We start from the raw sequence: 25,881 nt of genomic DNA, 5'->3' as shown, positions 1-25,881 counted from the left end.
GTGTGTCATGGGGTGTTAAAGTACTCAACGATATTCAAGTGAAACATATGGAAGTCCTAGAAATGTATGTGCTAACAAAGCACCAGGACCTGATCATATTTATCCTAGGGTTCTTCGGGAACCTGCGAATCGGAAATTTGGACATCGGAAATTTTGGGAATTTCCGAAAATTGGAAATTTTATTTACTGGTACATCGGAACCTTTAAAGTTTTTGCCAAGAAGTCGAAAAAAATCTAGATTTCGAGCAATCTGACAGAGATGCTATTTTTTGCTTGGTCAATTAGAATCACGTGATATGTTTGGAACATTGTCGAAATGTAGAATGAGACAGAAGCGAGAATGTTTATAATTTGACGACGGTCACCACCTGAAAACCAATTGGTTCATGAACTTCAAAAGGCTGCCGACGAAGTTAAGGAGGCAGCCAGCGAAGAAAGCAAAAAAAAAGTGTTCGATTACGTAGGTTCACACACACACACATTAAAAAATGAATTAAAAATATATAAAAAATACTTCTGAGAGAGAAAGCTCTCAAACGACACTCTTATTTTAGGTTGCCGTATTTTATTTATATTTGACATCCATATTTTTTATAGGCATCTTTTTTTTCAGTCACCTCGTTTTGTATTTTCCTTATTTATGAATTACAACTACAACTACAAATACAACGCCACAACAGGCAAATTGCCCAACGAGGTGGCTGACTTAAGAACATCATGGATCCCCGAGCCCCTACCTACTACTGCTACACCACACATGCACCCCCCCCCCCGCGGAACCCCCCGACGAATCGGTACATGCGGGAATGTGCGTGTACGTGTAGTGCAACCTGACGTAAAGTTTGTTTCTGTGTAATGCTTGTTATGTGTAGTGCTGTCATCTGCCCCCAGTTTTTACTAACTATGAGTGAAGTGTTATGGTTGAATGATTTACCGTTGTAGGACTGTTGCTCTCTGTGGCGAGACTTTTCAACGGGGAGATCGGCTCGCATTTGCGCCTTGAAGTTGGGAACCACAGAAAACCAACTTCAGCCGACCACCACTGTGGGGTTCGAACCCGGATCCTCGCATCACGAGTCGGGCACTATAACCACTCGACCACCACAGCGGCAAATTGTGACCTTTGTATTTGTTCATCGTAGAAAACATTTTTAAGTGCTAACAAATTAACCTCGTCTAAGTTAAAATGGAATGGTTTTTACCAATTGTTCCTATTAATTTCTTCTTTCATCAAATTATACACATAATGTTTACTTGGATATTTAAGTTAGGTGCATATGTACACATAACGCCTTGCTAAAACGTATTCGTATAGCACCTCGCTAAAACGAACTCGCCTAACGCATTTTCTGTTATCTTAATACAATCTCTAACTCTCGATTTTACAGCTCTATTTTGACACTAGTATGAAATTAGTACAAGTAATTATCTAGAACTCCTAAGCATTGCGTTGTCTCTCCTTAGAGATCAAAAATAAACTCATCAAAACACTATCTCTTCTATAATTAATCATATGTGGAATTCACGTTGTGTGAAATTTGTGAAAGCCGATGCATTCACATCATATCCACTGATATCTCCCATGATATCATCACCTGATATCCCCGGAATTCAATGATGCTAGAGTGATGATTTTCTCATAACTGAAATCTAAACTCCAGCACAATATCATGACAAATTGTTAGAATCGGCCGAAAAATCAAATTTTCCGAACAAGTTGAATTAAAAAGAAAAAATTTCTTACCCACACACACCATCTCTTCTTCACGGAAGTTGTACAAATGTCGTAAAAATAAGGTGCATCTCCGCGCAACCTACTCTTTTTCTCCGATATCTTAAATTGCTTTTTAAAGGATTTTTGGGGTTTCCCTATTGTCACGATTAAGTCAACATATAATCTCATTGGCAGAAGTATTGATATTTTTCCCAGTACTTCTACTTCATCATTACTCACAAAATTCATTTTGATTTTGGTTTATTACGAGGAAAAAATATTTATTTTACGGAATTTAAGTTAATATGTGTGATGAATATAAAATTAGGATGAATTGCAGAAAGCTGGCAGAAAGCTTTTTCACTGGCCTAGAAGCAGGGCCGCAAATACGGCGGAGCGGGCGGATCTCGTGCCCCGGACGCTAGAGCCGAGGGGGCGCAAATTTCATTCTGAAACCTCCCCTTCAACATTACAAGGAGGCATCAAAATTCGCGCGTGTCCCGAGTGACCAAGCATATATCCCGGGAGGGACAGAGCCTGGGTCGTGTCTGGTCCGTCGGGTGACCAAGCATCTAGTTGCGGCCTTGGCTAGTTGCTAGCCAATCAGCCTGCGTAGATTGCTAGTTGAGGCAAATCCTTTCAGCATTATCCAAAATTCTAATCATAGGGTTATTGAATTAGATTTTCTCAACTCACAGGGTTGTTTATGCTATTCTACTTGTCTAAATTTCCCAAATTCAAACAACAAACGTTTCAAATAACACACTTGTCATTTACCTATCAAAGATAGGGCGAAAACTACTCGATAAGTGATGCTACATTCTTGGTTTTCATCAATGCTCTCCATTCAATAAACCATGTTTTTTACAGCATTATCATAGGTAGTCTATATCTCTAGATTTCTAGAACAGGCCTTGTGTTCTCAGTAGAACGGATATAAATCATTGTTTGAACTAAAGAAAAGATAAATGAATATTGTGCAGCGGTATCATCTATTGGGAATATTTGTACTACTTTTATCTGATAAATTGTGAGGACGTTATTTTAAATTCATGTTGTTCGAATTTTAAGTCATTTGGACAAGTAGAATGCTCTCTGAAACCCAGATAGTCAGGGAAGTATAACTTTAATAACTCCGTACATTACTTCGTATTCGAAAAGGTAGAGCATCTCACATGTATTTTTCCCCTATTTTGAATATCTTTTCTTTTCTTTTTATCTTTTCCTTATTGCTTTCAATTCAGAAATATCACTTTTATACGCTTCGTAATATTTCTTCGAATGGATATGGTTACATTGAAGTTAACATGTACCGAATATACTTTGTGACATGTTTTAGCTTCGTTTTAAGTAGGGTCAAATTGTTACTTTATAAAATACGTGACTATATATGTACAAACAGTTCCAACATGCCGTACTGTCATCTAACATTTGCCGTTGCTTTTCTCCTTTTACAGAGTCTCTTTTATGTGTGTTCCTAGTCCTTTTAGTGATACGTCTGCCGCTGGGCAGGTTCAATGCGTGGATGGAAACTGCAAAAATATGAGGGCTTTGAACGGTGAATCGGATTTCTTATCACCAGAAGTAAATGCATTCAGTTCCTCTTCCCTTGCAGATATGAGATTTTTGTCTCTTTTGCAGCTAAGTCCCTCTAGAAATCTTGCTTAGAATGCTCCTTATAAATGGCTTCGGTTCCGCGAAGTCGTTTCTTCACAAAGGGAGGAATAATCCTTTTTTTTGGATTTCTGTTTCCGATCACGATTCCATGTGCAGAAGCCGCGTTCATCTGTTCGCGTGGTGGTACTTCTTAAATAGGAGACTTGAATCCTTTTGCTTTTATGCGATGAATAGAACTGATTAGACGATTCTTTCACTTCTCTCATCCTTTATTTAGTTGCACAGGGCGTGGATTCAGGAAAGAGATAGGAAAAAAAATATACAAAGAGTTTCTTGGATGGTCGATACGCACTACCGAGTCCAAATGAGCAACTGGACTCTCTTTCTCTTACACTCGTGGTAGCTCAGTATCGCATCTATTTACAAGTCGGTGCAGAAGAATTAGGTCTTTTCTCTTCCTGTATACCGTGTTAGGTATGAATGAATCCCATGCAGTTGAAGTATCTGAGTTAAAGTATCTACGATGCAACTGGATATAGATCAGTCACTTATTTCTTATAAATTCTCAGATTTGTTTAAGGACGCATTTGTTGAGAAAACAAAAATATTTTCAATGACCATTTTTTGTATTTTTATAGTCATTTGTACAGGGCTGTAACTGGAGGGAGGGGGGCACAGGGACAACTGCTCCGGGTGGCAATTTTAGGTGGAAACAAAGAACACTATTATAAAATTATCGAATTTTAAATTTGTGGGGGGTCAAAATCATAGTTACGGCCCTGATTTGGGACTATTTCTCTTCCACAAGAGTTCGTAATCGTACATGTGTATCAAGAAAGATTCAGATCAGCGGGTTCTGAACTGATGGAACCTCCGGAAGTCTTTCAGTACAGTTAGGTGGATGCTTTATCTCAACCTCAGTTACTACACCCTTTTCACAGAAGGTGCGTTAATATAGTTATCGGAAATTAGAAATTGCGTTTTTCACTAATGTTTTGAAAAATTAGGATTTGATTAAATTACTTTTTCAAATTTATATAAATTTTCTAAAACTTCAAAGCATTCTGTTATATTTGTGTAGAATTTGCCACTCATTAAATAACATTGAAGTCACTATTTCGTATTTTTAATGGCTTGAGAATAGCTTTTAACACATACTAATCAGAGTTTAAACATAATCACACACATTAGTGTGATTTTAAAAGAGAAATTGTGAATGACTTTACTTCTCTGAATAAACTTTCATGATGATAACAATAACTGTTTTCGTTTCTAGAAGAGCGATAGCGTATTTGTTGTATAATTTTGTTGTATAATTGTTATTATATTGTTTCTTTATAAAAGTGGTGTTGGATACAAAGTTAGTGTTAAGTATTTACACCAGATTAATGTTGTTAAGAAGAGTAATCATCACTGTAAAAGGTATATGAATGCACAAGTACATACTTCTTTTTTTGAAGTATCATCATGTTGTTTTTCATCTCTTGTCTGGAGGATTTTCTGGAAAGATCTGTTCATATTAAATGCTTTAACTGTAATTCAAAAATCTAGAAATCAAAAATATAGTTTAGAGTAATGATTTTTTTAAATATTGACTTCCGTGTATTTTATACATTGCTTGATAAATTTTATAATAACCATTACCGACAGTTTAAAGTCGAATTTGCGAGTATACCACCTCCTCGTCTTGATAAGTGAATCCACAAGAACTTTTTAGTTCTTACTTAAGGGTGTAAAATATATTTTGATTTCGTAGTTTCATTTTTTTATTATAATCGGTCATAACTCCGGGTGAATCGCTCTCTTAGGGTGAGGATGTAGTACAGCTCTTAGATGGTTATGTTGTATTCTTCTGAAACTACGACCTATGTACTTAGTATGAACCACAAAAACATGTTCTAATTAGATCACCATAGATGATATAATTCGTAAATGAAAGTGAAGTTCTTTGTGGACTTGATGAATAAATCTATGAAGTCTAATTCAAACAATTTAAAATAAATCTCTCTTTCCAAATATAGGTTCACATAAATGGAATCCATAGAACTTTGAACTACTTTGTAGCAAAGATTCTTTAAAAGCCTAGAGAATCCAGGTTATAAAGCATTAAATTTTTCGTGATGTTTTTCCCTCTTCCTAGCCTTTCATTTTGTGAAAGTAAATGTTTCGCCAGGTAATTGGAATTTTAATATATGTGAGCCCGAGAAACGGTATTTTTTTTTTCGTCGAAGCATCCTATAGGTGAACTGATCAATGGTCTACCCTTTCCGGCTGTTAATAAGAGAAGCACACCAGGCTGATTTCTCACCAAGTGTAGTCAACACCCATACCTCACTAAACTCCCATGGTTCCTAGGTATAAGCCTCAGGGAAAGGGCAAGTCCCTTCTCAACCCATGTGATTGATAGCTCCTTCTCCCCGGATGTTGGGAGCATTGAACAGTGGATAGCAAAAGACGCTATAGACATCCTGTGTGAAGCGTCTCTTTTCTTTCCCAAGAGAACGCATTCTACGTATCCATCATTCTCCGATCCGTACCATCTCTCTGTTCTTTTTCCTCACCCACCTTATTTATCCACCCTGCAAACTTTTCTATTCCATTCTCTCCTCTCTTTTGGTCTCACCCCGGGATGAGCCTATTTCTCTCTCTTAAACAGTTTATCACCTTGTCCAAGTGGATTGCGGTTGAGATTTACACCTCAAATGCAAATCATTTTCCGGTGCGGGAAAGGAATATATATAAAAAAAAAGTAATTTTTCTTTGGTCAACAATATATATCCAAGTAATTCCAATGAATAAATTCATCCGTTCATGGCACGAGATATGTCTCTTCACCCTTGAGCCATATTCTAGAGAGGATGTTTGCCCATTCTTGATATTGCCTCTATGTCAAAATACGTATTTATTATCATTTTTTATTCATATTCAATTTTTTACGTGCTTTTTATTTCCTAAGAGTACTTTCTTCCACCTTGACACATGGACACTTTGTAAGTGACCGTTCTGTGGTTTACTTCCATTGCGCTGAGTAGTTTTCGTAAGCGCCTTAATTTTCAATGTATTCACGCATATGCATATATATGTAATATACGCAAGAAGTACGTAATATCAGTAACGTACCCTAAGAGTATTAGGAAACTCCACGCAATCAATTCTTGGATTACCAATAAACTCGAGGACTCATGCAAGTCCTTTTGTGGTTTCAATTTCCAAACAAGTCGAAGTATTTCCTTGAAATCGTTAATAATCGAAAGTGTTTAGCATTTTCCCTTTCTCGTATCTTTCCTTAGCACAGCATATCCGAGCGATCACTATGAAATTCTCAATTTACCAATTTTCAATTTCCAGAAGCATAATGAGAAGCAACTGGCTCGGCTTTGACGAAGCGAATAAGTCTTTCAATAACGCATGTTCGCTTCAGAGCCATTATAATGATTATTACAATACGTAAAAGATGTTTGTTATCTGATGGAGAACAGAATGCATCCTGCACATCTTCTTCCTAATTGAAGTTTACTATTGTGACTACAATTTATATGGAATTCAAGCTGTGAGCAAATAAATGGGAAAGCCCAATTCAAACCCGGGGCAATAGATCATGCGATGGGAGACTTGAGTGTCTTTTGTTTCCTTCGGGAAAATACTGGCACAAGAAAATATAGCAGTACAATCTTGTATAAGAATTGCGCCAACTTAATTTCCAGTTTTTTCCCATTATCTGAAGGAGTACTGAGACTCGTTATAGTTATATGATACGAGCTTGGATTTTTATGACCTAAAATATCTTCTTTTTCAGTTATTGTTTCTTAACTTATTAAATTTAAAAAAAGACGAAAAATTCATCAATTTACCTTTTTGATTAAAATTCTCTCACGAGGTTCAAATTAAAACCACTCCTACCTTTAGGCACCATAATTGTTCTTCACGACGTTCTAGAATTGCAATGAATATTACGAGACGCAGTTTCAAATGTTAAAAAAAAACTGATATTGTTAATTTTGTTGTAAGAGAAATATTTGAGGAAACTACTTTGCAAAGATTTTTTTAAAAATTCGGTAAAAATTACGAGATGGAGAAACATTGAAAGAAAAAAAGTCTTTTCATAAAGCCGACGTCTTGCATTTGCGATCTGGTTGATTGTTTGTCAAGCTGAATTGCAATGTTGTTGTACATCAAATCGGTTTTGTGCTGGAACTTTTAACATATTTAACAAAATATTCTGAGCCCTAGTTATTATACTGGAAGGTGTGATAAATTCATATGTTTTGACCGTGTTTTGGTTAAAAAAAAATTATATAGAATTGTAACAGAAGTTATTCCAGAACTCTACAGCCACAATGGGAGGGGTAATAGTACACTCCAAGACAAACAATTTTTCCGATGGGGCGGAGGGTCGCGCGAATGACTTTTTTATCTATCCCACGTTAACATGAAATTTAGGACACTGCCGCCGAAAAAATGTCCTGAAGCATAGTTTCCCAACCCTTTTTGTCCCATCGCCCCAACGCAATCTAACCCATAGGATCCTGTGTTATACTCGTAGTTTCTACAGCCCCCCCCCCCCCAGGAACATTTCATCGCCCCCAAGTGGGCGTTAACGCCCACGTTGGGAATCACTGGACTGCCGCCGAAAAAATGTCCTAAAGCAATCCTGAGAGAGGGAAAAATATATTTTCCCTTCTTCTCAAATTACCATTGGAGAGAAAAAATGCCGATTTTTTTCCCTCCGTATTTGTCTATAACTGGGGCAAAGAAATTTTACTGCTGCTCCCCCTCGTCATGTGAGTGAAGTTGCCATATTTTGGTGACTTATGAAATGGAAAATATATTCACGTAATCTTCGAATAACCGGTTTGTGACCCTGGGTTCCATTAGAAAAGTTGTTTGTCTTCATGTGTACTTCTACCCCTCTCATTTTGTGGTTAAAGTTCTGGGACACACTGTATGTGAACTTTATTTACAAAATAAAGGGAATTTAGATCATATATTTTCTAGGCCATATAACGGCGTAAAAAAGTTTCAATTTTTGATTCCTGTACCATCGTATTAGTTCTTTTCGGTTGTTAATCTGCAAAAAGCGTTTTCTCGAATCCAAGTCCGTAGGATTTTGATTGAATATCTACGGTTTGTACCAGGTTCCGTAAGACTAAACCAGACTTTTTTATGGTGACTGAGAATAGAAAAATCAAAGTAAGTTCCAGCTTTTGTCGAGTGGAAAATTTTGAATCTTACTACAGTAGTTCCTACACTGATTCACGTATTCCCAGTCAAGGAAAGGAAGATCCGATGATGGTAAGTATGTGAGTTGGAGTGCCTGATAATCTAATGATGTCTTTATCCTGACTGGTAAGAAACTGTTGAAAACAATGTTTATCCCATCGTATCATTCTTTTTAACACTATTTCAAAAACCGAAATCTGTTAAAAACATGAGATCGTAGAAGTAAAGAACTATATATTTTTTTAATTCAATGCATTTAAACGGCCTCGAAAAGTAATTAGTTTTTAAGCAAATTTTTAAAGTGGTTCGGTTTCTTTAAGTTAGATTTTTCAAAGTGTTAACCTTTTGTATATACAAACAAGAAACTCTTACCGAAAAGATTATCAAACAAGATAGCCTTACAAAATGGCGCATTCAAGTTTCAAAGCTCTATATGATTTTGTCTAGAAAATATTGACTCACATTCGGAAAAGCCTCAATGATAGTGTCTTTGAACTCATTCAAAAAAAGTGTCAGAGCGTGACATGTAGATCAAGTCATTGATCCATCCCTAGAAAAGCAACAAGAGTTTGCGACTAAAGAAGAATGTAATTCGATAGCTCTAGGACGGAGGTTTAGGGCAGTTTAAAGCAACGTTGTTTGTGGCCTATAGTCATCCAGAGTGAATGTTGAGATTTGCTATCTTCTATGAACCAGAGTTCATTTCCAGATAGCGAATTTCTGCGTAAAACTAGTATTCCAGCATCATGCAAGTAGCTTTGTAAGAACAGAAACAATTGTCTCGAATTTCTTACCAAGATCAAAACTGTTCACTTCGATCGCTTTCATGGATTCTAATAATCTACTGACCATATTCTTAATGTTCGTGAAAGAATTGAACATGAACACATGAACTGAAAGCTTTTTCGCGCATTTCCAATTAGCCCTCGCGCTTATAATTTGCATTTGCCAACTTAACTCCACGCATTCTTCTTCTATTCTTCCATCCCCATTCTTCTTTACTAAAAGGACACTAGGTGTTCCTTGTTCCTACTACTCATGCTTTTCCCATGATTTGGAATTTTCTAAAACTTTTTATACAATTCAGAAAATTACAGATGGGACATTGTGTGAAAGTAATAAAAATTATATTTATGCGTCATATTTATCCTTTATCACAGTACTTACTACATGTTTGACATGAACACGTGAAACCACATTACAGAGCGCCCTATTTATAAAATCTACCTCGTCAAAATCATAATGTATAACAACATTTTAACCTTCAAATGAACACTGCGAAAGATATTAATATCTTACATTCAGACATCAAATATAGTTTAAGATGCTTGAAGAAAATAAGCACATGCCCGATCAGGGAAACAGCAAAAGAAAATTAATATTTGACGACACTTGGGGGACTAATAATATTATTTCAAAAAAAAAATGTAGCTATATGAAAATGTCCCAAAGGCCATTTAAAAATGCTGCAATATTAATGCGAGATTTGAGTGATACGTTTTAAAGGTTCAAGAAAAGAAAATACTTAAAAATTTAATTCTCATCTCGGTTAAGCTTCGCATAATCACCGTAACAAAAGTTTGTTTTTCTCCGGACTTTTTTTTTCGTTATTTTCTTCCATATTAATATATCATAGAGACAATTATGAAATCGTACACGCCATAACTGTATTTCTAAGATTTTAACTTTTTTTTATTAATAATGTTAGTGTTTCTTAGAATGTGATGAATCATTAAAATTCATATTTAAGAAAATATTCAAAAAATAGAGAGTAAAGATTAAATAATGCATTACTTTATATTTTTTCAGAGATTTTGACTTTAATCTTAATTCTATTTTCTTTAGTAATACTGTCTCATTACTTATTGAATACGAGTGAAAAACAAAGACTTTTCAAGTTCCATCAAATCACATTTTGAATATTATGTTAAATATGAGTGAAACTGCAAGTGTTTTCGCGGATACCTGAAGTATTTGTTTGTATAAAATTTATTTTCTGTGTGTTGCTCTTGTAGGATTTAATGGCGTAAATTTACTGGAGATTTTCCAGAAGTTTATGAGTGACGAAATCATAATCTAGTCCATATATTCCAGGCATTCCTAATTGCAGGTACGTTTATTTTGGTTGTTATTACGTTGCATGCTATATTTATTTATTTATTTATTATCTTTGAAAGAGAGAACAGTAATAAGGGCACGACTTTTACGACTACTATTCACTATATGCAAAGCAGGTAAGAGTAAAAAAGATACGGAATATCATTTATATATGAAAAATCCAGTAAACAAATCACTTGGAAGATTTCGCATTACAGACATTTTGTGTCATCTGTCATCTATGTAGAATGGCCCGTACCCTGTATGTGTGTATCAAGTATTTAGGTAAGTGGGCAAAATATCCAATTGGGAAACCGTATTTTTGGCAACAACAGTACAGATGCAGTTATATTGCTTTTGATAGATTAGAGGAGGACCCCATACCATGCATAGTGCGTATTGAGTTCATGCGATTCATACGTATATGGTATCGGGGGCTTATCTCCCCGTCTTGAATGCAGTATACCATACATCACAGCGTAGATGCTACTTTTAATCTGATGCATTATTGAAGTTAGCTGATGGTATCAGAAAATGATGATCGATGTTACAACATAGCTGATGGATGATGATTCAGTAATTTCGGAATGGTGGAGCATATTGAATTTCAGTGAGTATCAAATAAGAATTAATAAACAGGTGATTCAGCATTCCATATGAACGTTATAAAAGTAATGCATATGCTTGTATTATAAGAAAAATTTCGTTTTCTGAAGAAGCGCTTAGTCTAATAATCTCATAACAACTATGAAGCGAATAAAGTGAACAAACTTATTGTTTCATCTATTTTTCTCATTATTTAATTATAATGACTTTGTGCATTCATGGTACATACAGAGATATACTCAGGCCTATCTGTTCTAATTATAGGAAAATTATTTGCTCCACTATAATTATTTTTTCCTCTTTTATCACGATATCTGAATCGTCGTCACGCTGGTGCTAGGATTCAACCCTTATAATACGCATCCCCCCCCCCCTCTCTCTAACTGCTGCCACTAAACATCTTTCAAAACTAGACTTGACTGTCAGTCCTCTATTTCTTTAGAAAATGGATTTTGAATTAGCATGGAAATTGGGTAAACCAGAATTCATTGTACGTGTTGCAAGCGACAGCCGGAGGAAGCTCTCTCTCTCTCTCTCTTCAGGTAAAAGGTAAAGGCTGGTGGTTGGGATTCTCGTTTGAGCGATATTTGAATGTTTGGGGAATGTTCCAGAGGTCAGGCGGTACCTTCCAGGATGACATGCAAATAGGTTTTTCTTCCACCGCAAATTTGTCACATTTCCCGAAGAAGCTTTCGAAGTTTCTTCGCCTGTCTTAAGTGCTTCTTCTTTTCATCGGCTGCAAAGTTTTTCTTATTTTGTTCAACTTTCTCCTTTTCTTGAACAAAAATGCTTCTTAGAAACGTTTCTTGCCTTTTTTTTTACTTTGGTCTTCTTCTTGAAGCTTCTCCACTTCACCATCCAGGAAGTACGTCTACGTTTCCAAAAATGGTTGCAGGAGAATATTGTTAAATAGCATTTGCTTCACTGCGACGAACCACTTTCTTCCGTAAAGAGCTCGAACTAGAATTTTTTTTTTGGTTGTTTTTTTTTTTTTTGCATATTGTATGCTCTTTTTTTGTATTATATTTTTTGTTGTGTTTTTGATTGGATTTTCCCGTCTGTGTGTGAGTATTTGAGCTTTTTTTTACAGTAAAAGAATGCAAGAAATACACGCGAGTCGTCGCAATTCTTTTTTTTTATTTTCTACTTCTTCATATCAAAAAAGTCAAAATGTGTTTTACCGCAACATCTACCTTTATATACCTAAGGGATGATGAGACTGCATACTGTATACATAAAGGTTTAAGTCGCTTCTCTAGGACCTTACCCTCGTAAAAGTAACAATATTTTATCCGAAATGAAACAAATAATAGCTTTCATACGGTTCGGTAAACAAAATGTTCTGTGAGATTTACTACAGCAGCATCTGTACGAAAAATATCCATTTTTTACGCTTCTTACCTCGCATTTCCTCGTTCTCTGAATACTATTACTTCGGATAGATGATGAATTTCACTGAAATCTGCGTACAGGAAACTGGAAAATGAATAAAAGACGACATTTTCATATAAGAGTATGTGAGGATTTTGCTATTCTGTTTGGTTCTTATTTATTTGTGCTCATATAACGAGTTGCACTTAAATGACACTATCATTTCAGAATGGTATCAGAAACAAATGTATAAAACACACACAAATAGTAATGTGCATTGATTGATTCTCTAAGAGTTAACAAATCATAAAGTACGGACGCACGTGGCTGATCATATCTTATGAAGACGAAAGCTGCACATCCGTGAAATTATAGCGAATTGAAGCCATGAATTAGGTTGAATTACTTGCTATCATCACAAAATCAATGGGTAAATTTGATGTTTTTACCTTTATATGCACGGATTCGAGCTACAAATTCGGACGATGTATAGCTGAAAAACCAGCAATATATCTCAGGAACTCTTGTCTGTTAAAATTCAGGAAATAAAGGAAAGAAGATGAGAGGAGCATTTTAGGCTTTTATCAACCACTTACGCCCACGCTTCCTTTATACGTCTGTGGCGGGTAATAATATTACTTTTTTACCCGTCAAACCATTACGAGAGGTAGAGAAAAGAAATAATAATAATGCAAAAAAATTAATCCCATCATTTTTGTTTACCAACGAAGCGTCACGATAATGAGAGAGAAAAAACATCAAGAGAATTTAGGTTAAACAAAGTATTACAAAGTATACTGCTCTAAAGTATTTGTTCCAGCTACTGTAGTACGAGATACCTCGCATTGCGAGGACCCAGGTTCCAACCTCACTGGTGCCGTAGTGATGCTCAGCTGTAGTTGGTTTTCTGTGGTTCCCAACTTGGAGACACGAATGTGAGCCGATATGTTTGTATTTAAAATTCTCACCACAGTGTGCAACAGACCTACAATGGTACAAATATTCAATCACTACACTTCACTCACAATTTAGAAAAAAGATGGTGGCACTGAAAATTCATACACCACAGTATATATGCACTCAGAATGTTAGGTACACACACTCACACTTCCAGCACAACTCAATTGGTAGTAAATAGCCCAAGGTGATAAATCGGAGTCGCCCGCGCGCGGACAAAGATAGCACATTCATAATATGGACTGTCCATGCCAGAAGCTAATAACCGACGTCTAATAACCTTTCTCTAAGCAATGGCTCACTTCTGTTCAACTAATTTGGTTGTGCCCTTTTATTGTGAAAGCAGTGTTCGTTCTGCTTTTTTATCAGCTCTGGCAATTTGATTAATCAAATAAATATTATTTTAAGCAAGTGAAAGCAAGACTTGGCCAAATCTATTACCCTTTTTGTGAACATTACGAACATCGGTGAATGACTCTTCGCTATTTGCAGAATTTGATCTTTTATTTTTTCATCAAATGAAAGATATCTTCACGAGTTGGCGCAATGGCAATTGGCAGCAGGAACACTGATGGGAAGCCACCTTCATAAAATCAATTCCATTCGTTTCCATTCAAATTTTTTAGTATTTTTCATTTCGTAAAATCAATTGAAGATTTTCTTTGCAAATCGATATGTTAAACCTGAAGTTGGCTCTGTAATATGGAGAGAGAATAAACGAGGATAAAGATATTTGTGAGGCACATTCGTCATTTTCTCGTTTATCAATATATAACTGGAATAGGTTCATCAGTATATAACTGGACAGTATAACTTCTCAAGGCCTATAAGCCTTGAGAAGGAACTGAATCATATAACCTACAGATAGAAGAAGGAGAGTTTGTCTTTTCGAGTTAGACCTCACCTGAACCCGAAGTATTTTATCAAGAAATGGCCTAAGATTTAGTTTTGTTTGAGTCTTCTTCATTGTAGTGTAAGGGAAGGCCATATTCCATAAGATTGGGAAATGGATAATGTTGTTGCGATTTTTAAGGAGGAGTAAAAGAGAGGGATGTATATCCGACTTTTTTGCACACTCTCGAAGATTTTAGAGCACATTATAAAGAAGCAACTTATTTATTGGTTGAAAGAAATAACATTTTGTTTAAATCTTAGCATTGACTCTGTCAGAGCAATTTTTTGCAACTATGTAACAAAAGCTTTAGAGGAGAGCAGTTGAGGTTGTTTGCTTGGACTTCTAAAAAAACTTTCGACCAGGTTCAATATGGCTGTCTAGTAGGTGTCTCAATAGGTTGAGGGAAATTGGGGTCGGGGGGGGGGTAATCTGCTGGATATGCTGAATTCATATTTGGGGCATTAGTTAAATGTGAAGAAGTGATTGACGGTTCATTTTGGTCATAGCAACCAAAGTTTTTCTTACGGGTTGGTTGCTGTAATATTTTCATAGGAGATAGAATAAATGATATGGGTATCTGTTTTAATGTATATAATCAGCTGATATTTTTTTTTTCGTATTTGTGCGATCATTCTGGGGAATATGAGGCTTATTTATAAAGCTCGTATTCACTACTACTAAACCAGACATGCACATTGTTCATATTAATCTGCGGAACTTCTAACGAATTGGTACATGTTGGAATGTGTGTGTATGTATGGTGAACCTTTCGTGAAGTTTGTTTCTGTGTAGTGCTGCCATCTGCAATCAATTTTTTTAAACTATGAGTTTTTTCTTCTCAACTCATAGAGAGTGAAGTGTAATGAATGGATAATAGTAACGTTGTACGCCTGTTGCTCTCTGTGGTGAGACTTTTTACACCTGCCGTTGTGGTGGTCGAGTGGTTATAGTGACGGACTCGCGATGCGAGGATCCGGGTTCGAACCCCACAGTGGTGGTCGGCTGAAATTGGTTTTCTGTGGTTCCCAACTTCAAGGCGCAAATGCGAGCCGATCTCCCCGTTAAAAAGTCTCGCCGCAGAGAGCAACAGTCCTACAACGATAAATCATTCAATCATAACACTTCACTCATAGTTAGAAAAACTGGTGGCAGATGGCAGCACTACACATAACAAGCATTACAGAGAAACAAAAAAAAACAAAAAAAACCTTCACGTCAGGTTTCACTACACGTACACGCACATTCCCGCCTGTACCGATTCGTCGGGAGTGCCGCGGGGGGGGGGGTAGCAGTAGTAGGTAGGGCCTCCAAAAAATGGCTCGGGGATCCATGATGTTCTTAAGTCAGCCACCTCGTTGGGCAATTTGCCTGTTGTGGCGTTGTATTTGTATTTGAAGTTGGGAACCGCAGAAAACCAACTTCAGCTGACCACCAACTGCGGCGACAGTGGTGTTCGAACCCGGATCCTCGCGATGCGAGTCCGTCACTATGACCACTCGACCACCACAGCGGCAACTCGTATTCACTGAGAAATACGAATTGATTTAGGGTATTCAGATTTAAGTTTGCCGGTTACGGGGTTGTGATACAATAAAAGACTAGTACATTAAAACCCATTCTCTTCGGAACAACGAAAATATAGAATGGGAACTATAAAAGTTTTTTAGTTATTTTAGAGGTTTCGAACAGTTGGATCACTACATTTTGAAAAGATTTTGATGTTCATCATTGATCAAAATTTTGTCAAACAATGGTTTGAATTTCGATCTACTCTGGTGGGTGTAAAAGTATTGTTTACGCACCACCCAAAGATTTCCAAATGTGAATGATTTATAGCATGTGCTGGAGCATAATGAATAGCAGCGAAGACTTTTAGTACGGTTATCGACCTCTTTTTGATACATGAAATGTCAATGCCTGGAAGATAAACAAAAAAGCCTCTTAAAAGTCCTTGAAGGTAGTTGTGCGATTTATAAAGGTATCTCTACCTTTTTCGTTCGTTTAGACAAGTTTCCTTTTCCCGAATATCCTTAACGATGTTTGATAGCTTATTTTGCTTTTTTCCCCCACTTTTCTTCTCCTCATTTTTATGTTCCAGGTCTTTCCCTTGCCTTCACTCGACAAAAGATGTTTGTCATTTCCTGCGAAATCGAGTCGACTTGTGCTAGGCTTTTTTTCCTTACTCTCTTTTTATAGGTTTCTCCGAGTTGTGTGTCCGATAATGGTTGTGTGTGTTCACGGAGGTTTATTACACACTGTGAAAAAAGGGGCCCTTTTAACGTAGGCTTAGACCATAGCTGCCAAGTCTCCCGAATTTTTCGGGAATCTCCCGAATTTTATCTTCATCGCTCGATCTCCCGAAATGTTCTTAAATCTCCCGAATTTTTACGAAAATCACAAAAATCCCTAATTGTCCCTAAAAATTCCCTACTTAATTAAAAAATCCCCGCTTATGAAAACAATCCCTAAGGAATTTCTTGTGGGGCATGAAGCCTCTTTTTTTATCCTTTCGAAATGACGTCACACGTCATAAATGGGGAAATTCCCTTTTTAAGGAAGTTTTACAAACCCTCTGATGGTAACAAGAAAGTTGTTTGTCTTATCGTGCAGGGAAATGGCTTAGCAGCCAATAGTCCTGGATAATAATTGAAGATTATGGTGATGCACATGTGGTCAAAATTTCTTTTGTTGAAGTTACGTACGTGTGATATAACAAAGCATGAATAATGATAAGCAAAAACATATTTAATCAATTTTAAAGATACTTATTCCGATGAATTTCCTTTCATCAAATGTTCCAGAAGAGGGCTGACTTTTCCTTTTTGTACAAGTTGTGTTACGGACATAAACATCGGTCATGGAAAGACTGCCATCATCACTCGTGAAATGAAAAAAAAACATCAAGCAAGTGTCACAAAAAGTCAGTGTTCTTCAAAAATTGACGGTGTTTTCCTTCATCTTCCGATGATTTTGGGGCCATTCGCGCAGAATGTTTGTTCACAGCGTTTCTGATTGAACACAATATTTATTTTTACATCATTGAAGTTTTGGCCTCCGATTTCACTTGTTTTTTGCGTAGGAATTTTATTCCCAAGGGTTTAACTTCCATGTGTGTAAAATCCCTATTTTAATTTGACTTCAGTTTTTGAGTAGGGATTTTATTCCCTACGCTTCAACTTTTTTGTGTGGAAAATCCCTATTTTATTTGGAAAAATCCCTATTGTATTTATTTGGGAGTGGTTTTAGCATAAAATGCGGGTGTGCGCGAAAATCTCCCGAATTTTCATTTTCAAAAGTTGGCAGCTATGCGTAAGAAAAGCCTTCAAGGAAATATCCTTCAATTCTCCAGATTTAAAAATTTTTTCTCTTCAACTTCTCTTCCAATTTATTTAATGCTGCCACTATCCGTTCACGTCAATGCCGAGGTTTTGTAGTTTATTTTGAGTAGAGATGTTTTTTTTTGTTTTTTTTTTGAGAGCCAAAAACAATTGCTTTCATTTAAAGTTCAAGCAATTTTATTGTTTCAATAAATTTTATATTTAACTTTTGTGATCAACAAATAGAATGCATAGATGTAAAGATACTGTGGCGCAATAGTCGTGGAAGAGATATGCTCAAGTGTTGGGTGAGACGAAAATGAATATAACCAATAGTTTTTTTCCTTATCAAAAACAGGGGAAATAATATAATTGCATACTTATATAATGTGGAACACTCAAGCCACGGTAAAGGCAATCGCTAATAATAATACTTACGAGATACGATGAAATTGGCTATGCTTCGATGGACCGAAATAACAACCATCGTTCTATGATCTGGTTATCATGCTTAAGGTTAATGTTACAATGCATAAGATCGAACGTTATGAAAAAGTGAATGCCCACGGGTCAATACCAAAATTTCTTGGGCTTATAGTGTATAGATGGTGACACGTATTTTATCTATCAATTCGAATTGGTGATCCCATCCAAAATATCTTGCACACGCACGGTATACCAACATTGATTGGGAGTTAGAAGGCGACAAATTACTTTTCCATGGATCACTTGTCAGAATAGATGTATATTGCGTGAAAATCCGTGCTTTTCATATGAGGAACCTCAGGTAAAGCAAAAGGATATGATGTCGTGTGCAATTCGCATAAGTGGGATTATTGTCCTCTATAGTTTTTTGAGAGTAACGGAAAACGTACATTTACTGTGAGTGTTGACTTCTAATTTGAAATGTTGCTAAATTTAATCATTCGTGAATTGCGAATATCACCACCATTAGACACCATTTAGTTTTAACAGGACAACTCCGATAGACCTTACTGAATCTTGTGATTTCCAGCTTTGATCATTTGACTTGGTCCTTCAATTCGAATTTAACAGCCTCAGAATACTTATACTGCAACTATCTGGATCGTCTACAAATACTAGCAGACGAATTGAGACTACCATCAGAGAAGAATACCCGCTATTTCGCAGAAGATGTTAACACATGTCATGGAAATTTTGAAGCATCGCCTCAAATTTAAGTAGAACAGGACATTCAGAAGACTATACTCAAGGTGCCTTGATGCCATTATTGTTCGTATTATTATACATTCCATTAATTGTCAATATGCGTGTACTTGTATTTTATGCTCGTGTGAAAGTTACCACGAGCAGTAACCGTCTTTTCGTAAAGATTTAAAATTAATAGATAAAATAAAAATCATCTTGTAATTTATTGGTCATTTTTATGTCAGGCTGTACGGAGTGATATTAAATTGGCATGATTCAAAATAGTAAGGAACTGAGTAAGAACAGTTACGGTTACTCCATCAACAACCTGTTACCATAGATTCCATTTCAGTTATAGAAAACCGATATACTTCTAATTTTTTTTTTTTTTCACGAGTTAATATAAAAATATGAAACCACGGTGAAAAGAAATGTTTTTAAGATCCATTTCTCATTTTGACAGATGAAACCAACTTAATGCTTTTGTTTTTTGGTATGTAATTTTACTTTATTATATTCTGGTTCTAGGAAATGTGAATCTCATGCGGCAGGAAGTTACATTACTGCTATCGAGGGAGAATAAAAAAAAACACACTAGTATTGGTTATACTCTTATCTTTGGTGAATTTGGCAAGTACGGTTTGGTGAGCGATAGTTACGGAATGTGCGGTATCCATTTTTGGGATTTAATGAACCTGCAGCTTTAGCAGTGCATTCTTTTGTCAGGTGCATTATTGTGATCTGTTCCCACACCCACCTATTCTCCTACTTTGAGCTACTGCAAAGGAAAATTCGCAAATGTGTTCTCATCAGTACGAAAAGAGAGCGAGAGAGAGAGAGAGAGAAAGCCGTTTGAAAACGGGCGGAGAAAATTGCGATGCCTTTGTTTGGGCGAATGATTTTTCTGCGGGGTACGCTGCAATTATTGTGATTAATATGAATTCTGGCACACAAAACTGCTGAACACCCGAGAACCAATTACGCAGGGTTTGTTCGGAAAGGGCCAGGATACCGTAATTGCGTTCGGCGGGGGAGGGGGTAGCATGGGGATATATGCGCGGAAATTGTTGAACTCCTGCTCGAAGGTGCGTAACGTTGGGCATACACACTCACTGTGGATGAGTTAGTTCATAACTTAAGAGCACCAGTGTTCGGCTCAATAACTCGTAGGCATCTCCGTGTACATCCGTATCTCTGAATTCTCCGGATCGTGTGTTTTGTATGTGTCTCTTGTGTCCCTAATATAAGTTCACATTTCAAGTTACATGGAATATGGATCCGCGATTATTCGGTGACATCTTCTTTCGATAGGGAACTGGTTTAAAATAGGTGTATATATACATATATTTCTTTTTTATTATGGTTTCATTTATATGTCCGGTTAGAATCTTTTGGAAATGTTTTCAAAATAATCAATGAAGATATCGTTGTAAAAATTTCAGTGTTTTCTACCTTCCCTAACAGTTTGTACGTTGAGTTTTTAGTCACCCTGTATACTCTCCGATGTGTGATACCCGTCGAATTATGTTACTTGCAGTTACTGTTACACCAGTCATCTCTCACAGCTAGCAGTATTTGACTGAGAAATGCATGATACATTTTAAACACCGTGATTCAGGCCAAGAACTGTGGAACCGAAAGCCGGTGTCTAGCGTTGCCCAGGTAGGGCTCGAAAAATACTCAATTGCGTTTGATGTCATGGACTAGTCACCAAAGAGTCATGAGATCTCTCTCATACACACACACACCTTTACAAACCTAAGCAACAATGCAAACATATTTGGACGTCATGAAAACAAACTGATTAATTTACCGATATTTCAGCCTATCTTTTCATATAAGTATTAAGTTTCATGGTTCCATGTGTCTACATGTAGACGTCCAGTTCGCCCGATTTCATCGCCATTCAATTAACACCACTAGAGAGTTCTTAGGCCAGGATTACACAATAAAACATCACCTCATTGGTTGTATTTTTCGAGTTTTATAAATGAACTTTTATGAAACTTTTATAGTGTAATCCCGGCCTTAGTACAATTTCGAAAATTTTATTCCATAACAAACCTTTGACTTGGCTTCTCTTCCTCGTATCTTCACCATCAAATAATAAACCCATGCTTCAAAGACCCGCCTTCCAAAACAAAGCTAAAGTTTCTACATGCCGAGTATTTCAAATAAAAAACCCAATTTATCTTTCGACACCTCGATCATTTTTTCATTCCATCCAATAATTAACTCAGTAACATAACCCTTTGGGACCTTGGTACCACAAATGTATGGGTTGCTTTTTCTAACTGTATAATTTTTTTTTTCTTTTGACCTTAGGGAGTTATGCCCTGACTTAAAGGATTGTTTGAACTTTGGGGGCTTTCATCAGAGGGCAGAATATAAAGTTGAACTTTCCGGGATTTTTTGAGATGGCTTCCAGGAAAAGTGTATTTACTACATAAAATTTAGCAACAAAATTCTAGAAAATATTGTATGTGATGATGAATATTCCTTGCATTATCTTGCTTGAAAAAATTTGAACGAAGCGAATTATTTATTTACAAAAAAAAAAAAAATCGAAATTTCGAAAAAATAAAGACTTGCTGACATTTATTTTTTTAATTAATTTTTGGAGTATCAAAAGTGCCAAAACATTTTGAAAATTCCAAAAAATGAAAGCTCGTTTTGAAAGAGATATATTATTTGCCAATGCGTTTCAGGTGTTTAGTTATTCAATCTATCTGATTTTGTTGTTCAACCCTTTCGCTGTTGACTTATTTTTCAACAAAAGCGCTGAACATGAAGTTTGGCTATCTCCTTTTACGGAGATCTAGGTTTTTTTTTCGGTAGAGCCTAGGCCGTGTTTAGTTTGAAAGAAAGAAATAAAGTTTCTATAAAAAAAATAATTCCATATTTTCCTACATCTCCATCTGACTGAAAAAAAACGACAACTTCAGACTCAATCCACTTTGCCATTTTTTTTTTCAATTAGTAATTCTCCATCATATAATTGGATGCAACAGCAATTAACATTACAAATAAGAAAGTACATATCACCAAAAATATTGACCATCTTGGAGTTGTTTTTTTTTCATTACACTATCTAGAAAGTTGTACTAAAAAATAGAACGTTCTTCAAATTTTAGTTCAAACTTCTCGCTACTTCATCTTTCGTCTGTTTGGATTTTGAGAAACTTTTCCTTGTTCGCGTGATCAGTTCAATCTGTAACAAGTATAACAGAACAAAGTATGCGTGCGTCAAGAAAATATAAATGGTTCTGGAAAGATCGATCTAGTCCTAGAAACATATATATTTCCCATTTCACAAATCTTACGGAAATATGTTAGTTGCAATTTGATTCTCACTCTTCTTTAAATATTCGTTCTTTTTTATATGTTAGTACTTATAAAAATGAAATGTGCGTTGGCAATTGCCTCCTACAGGTCAATTTTCCTTAAACTCTTCTTATCTAAATAATCAATTGGTTGTTCTCATATGACGGGGATTTTTATTCTGACTTTTCGAGTCTGGGAATTTGTTACTATTGGAACCAAGATTTCGCGTTCAAAACTGTGAAAACAGATTTTATTTTACATTTCTTACATCAGTTCCTGCAGCTTTTGTTTTGCACAGTCGAGGCAAATGTGATGTGTTCTTCATGAGATGATTGTTTTGCTGTATAAGTTTCAGTGTGATTAGCCTACATTTAATTATTACATCACAATATGCAACACAAAGATTTTTGTTGACAGAAAAACAGAAAATTGCTGTTTTTTTCGGAAAAAGCAATGCTCTTTAAAAACTGCAGTACTGTGTGAGACATAATTATAAGCCACTCTTAAATTTTTGTGAAATCACAGAAGGAACAAAGTAAAAAATATCAAAATTTTCAAGCTGTTTTATGACGGTGGAAAATAACTTTATACCAAATATATTCGGAATTTAAAAAATATTTTCACATTATTTTATGAGAAAACAAAAAAATATAGTATATACAAAATTATAAGGCCCCTTGCTTTTTGAGGGAAAAGTAAAATAAAATTTAAACAAATTATACATACAAGTTTACCAAAATTAATATTTTGTATAACCACCTCAGTTGGTAATGAAAGCAAAAATTCGATTTGGCATGGATTCTAATCAAATTAATGAGGGTCACAAGTGACATCATTCCAAGCCTGTGATATGGCGGCTTTTAGATGCTGGATAGAAGAAAATTGCTTCATACCTGCGTATACTGCTCTATAAAGGATGACTCACAAGTTTTCCATGGGGTTGAGGTCAGGGGAACGATCCCGCCATGAAAGAACATTGATGTTTTCTTGCTTCAACCACTGCTTTATATGACTTGACATATGAATTGGTGTATTATCTTTCTGGAAAATACGCAATCTTCGCCACAAAGAACTTCCTTTATATATATCAAGTTGCTCCTGCAAAAGTTCTACAACTTTTTGAGTTCATCCTTGAGGGTAGAAAAATTATATCAGTCTTTCCTTAAGCAGAAAATGCTCCCCAAACTATCAATCAACGATCACCCATTTGGTGGCTCATTAGCTGCTGCGATGCAGACCTCAAATCACATCAATATGAAAGGAAACCATCTGTTCCATCATGATTGAATTTCTTTTCACCGGACAATATAACAGAATACCACTGATGAGTCCAAGGCGTTTCGCGAGAGCCAAACGATCCTGTTTGTGTTTCAAAGTTAATTGAGGGTTTTTCTTCGTTTTTATGAATTTGGTAAGGCAGATTTTATATTTCTGGATGATATTTTTCTCCTTTCTGCTAGAGCACAAGCTTTGTGCTTTGATCAGGCAGACAAGCATGAAGTGCGCCCAGATCGTTTTTTTTTACAAAGCCAAATATTCTACAGTTTAAAACATTTTGACGGCACATCGAGAACATCCAATTTTATTTGCTGTATACGTTATAGAAACGCCGGTACCATGCAATAGCCAAATTTCACGAATTTCACTTTCTTGCAGCTGTGAACCCCGTGGCATTTTTTCTGCTGATGAGGTAGTTGTAAAGTGGGAATATTTTAATTGGTTGACGTTTGATCATTTTTGTCGCACCACGGTCATTTTCTGCATACGAGGGGCTAATTAGACCGTGACCTACCATTTATTGCCGATTCCAGACGGCAGGCTTGTTTTTATTCTCACCGAAAGGTTGGTGCGCTAACCCCTCGATGGGGGAACTCCCTGCGGTAGCAATTTTTTCTGCGGTCATGTCGCCGTTTCTGTTGTATCCCCATGTCAGGAATGTTTTATGACATGGATGAACCGGTTATCGAACTCGCGACACCTCTAAACACTCTTTGGTACTTTAGACGAGTATCTTACTGACCTGGGCTACCGCGCCCCGTTGGTGAGGTAAAAAATGATTTGGATAAAGTAACGCAGCGCTACAATACTGTAAAATGTTAGAGAAATGAAAATATACTAATTTCTTACTTGAATTCACACACACACAACACACACTTACTCGGACGTCCTTCGTAATTTCACTCACAATTGTAGACAACATGGCCAATACATGTACTTGGGTTTCATTATTATGGAAATATTCTTTCCTTTTTTTTTCGTGAATATTCGTGACGTCTTATAATTATGTTTCGCACTGTAACTTTAACATTTTTTCGGCGTGATTTTGTGTTTTCAACTCTTCCAAAAGTCACTACTTGGCCTTTGATGCAAGCCATAAAAAGTGGCCTTGAATTTAAGAGTTCTAAATGAAAATAAATAAATAAAAAACAGAAAATGTGCACTGTAAAATAAAATGGCTATTGTACCCTGTTCAGAGCATATTGAACAGTATATTTGTTAATTAAGATTGAATATACGGAGTTTATACTTCACATACATACGCCTACCTGATTGTTTGTAGTGTAAACTGGTTCCACTCCCAACGTCAATACTCAAAATGCATTATATCGTGGTCTTGCCTCCCTATTCAGAGAAGTCTAAGCTTGCGTTCGGCAAATCTTTAGCATCAGTTTCGGATAGACAGCAATCATTCAGTCAGGCATTGCTGGACAAACTCACGGAACAATTTAGTGAACTCGCCGAAGTAATTTTCAGTAAATACAGAGGGTCTATACCTCAGACATACATTTGATAACGCGTAATGTATTTGATAATTGATAATTTTGCTGGGATTTCGGGCAATCCTAAGTGGAGTTCGCTTCTCGCTGTTTTTTGTATTAGGAGATGGTATTTTTCCGGCCCGAAATATACTGAGAAATTGAAGAAAATTCAATTTCTCAATAATTTTACCGCAATTTAGTTCGGGCCGGATACCATCTCTTAATACAAAAACGCCAACTGGGACGAAAATTGTGTAGTTGAGGGACGCTGCTATGTCTCCACTCAGCGCTTCACGCTACTAATGCGTGTTATAAGAAATTGAAACGTGTGTCTCTGGTGTATTGGTTAGCCCACTTGCCCGGTATGAAATGGGACCTGGGTTCGATTCCCGGAGGAAACTAATCACTTTTCTTTCCAAATATTATATAGTTTCGGCATAACATCCAGAAAATTCAAAAAATTTCTCAGATTTTTTTTTTTGTTCATTTCTTTATTTATTTGTCCATTCCCTTTCGTCGGCTTTGTTACAAGCCATGCATCGGAATTCAGAAAATTACTTCCAAGTAATCCTTCAGAATAGATCGCTGAAGCGTATGCCGCACAATTCGATTTCACGGGTTGATTGTATTTGGCTTTGTGATCCGTTACCGCTTGATTTCCGAGAAAATTAAATTTTCTTCTTGATATGCACTGGTTGGGGTGTTTTTCAGGTACATTCTTTATCCTTTTTCTTTTATTCTGTCTTTAGTATCCAAATCACAAATTCGGTGAAACATGGTATTCAAACTTTCTTTTTGGTAGAATTGAGTTTCTCCGGATTTGAAGTTTATAGA

At 36.2% G+C, this 25,881-nt stretch overlaps 1 protein-coding gene across 3 annotated transcripts in view; it reads left to right on the top strand.

Annotated features, from left to right (window-relative positions):
- Positions 1 to 25,881, top strand: part of LOC149085233 (leucine-rich repeat, immunoglobulin-like domain and transmembrane domain-containing protein 2) — a 180,498-nt gene that overhangs the window by 61,484 nt on the left and 93,133 nt on the right. Inside the window, exon 2 of one of the 3 annotated variants that reach the window (XM_089233115.1) lies at positions 10,567 to 10,661. The exons of the other annotated variants lie outside the window; for them this stretch is intronic. The gene's annotated coding sequence lies outside the window, so the exon portion shown is untranslated. The remainder of the gene's footprint in view (positions 1 to 10,566; positions 10,662 to 25,881) is intronic. 3 annotated transcript variants of the gene reach the window in all.

This window comes from Pholcus phalangioides, unplaced genomic scaffold, assembly GCF_987345545.1.
Source record: "Pholcus phalangioides strain wild (caught in Gottingen) unplaced genomic scaffold, Ppha-v1.0 ptg000007l_1, whole genome shotgun sequence".
NCBI classification, from domain to species: domain Eukaryota; kingdom Metazoa; phylum Arthropoda; class Arachnida; order Araneae; family Pholcidae; genus Pholcus; species Pholcus phalangioides.
The sequence above is the reverse complement of the archived record's forward strand: the minus strand, read 5'-3'. Positions and strand labels throughout refer to the sequence as shown.